This window comes from Nothoprocta perdicaria, unplaced genomic scaffold (genome assembly GCF_003342845.1).
Source record: "Nothoprocta perdicaria isolate Ctin4 unplaced genomic scaffold, notPer1 scaffold_108, whole genome shotgun sequence".
In the NCBI taxonomy this organism is placed as follows: domain Eukaryota; kingdom Metazoa; phylum Chordata; class Aves; order Tinamiformes; family Tinamidae; genus Nothoprocta; species Nothoprocta perdicaria.
The window spans coordinates 2555550-2555849 of NW_020454183.1; positions in this window are offsets into that span (position 1 = coordinate 2555550).

The following is a 300-nucleotide window of genomic DNA, read 5'->3' on the forward strand; positions in this document are numbered from 1 at the left end:
GTGCAGCAGTGCCCAGGGGCTGCAATGTGCAGCAGTGCCCGGGGGGCTGCGACGTGCAGCAGTGCCCAGGGGCTGCAATGTGCAGCAGTGCCCGAGGGGCTGCAATGTGCAGCAGTGCCCGGGGGGCTGCAATCTGCAGCAGTGCCCGGGGGGCTGCGATGTGCAGCAGTGCCCAGGGGCTGCAATGTGCAGCAGCGCCCAGGGGCTGCAATGTGCAGCAGTGCCCGGGGGGCTGCAATGTGCAGCAGTGCCCAGGGACTGCAATGTGCAGCAGTGCCCGAGGGGCTGCAATGTGCAGCA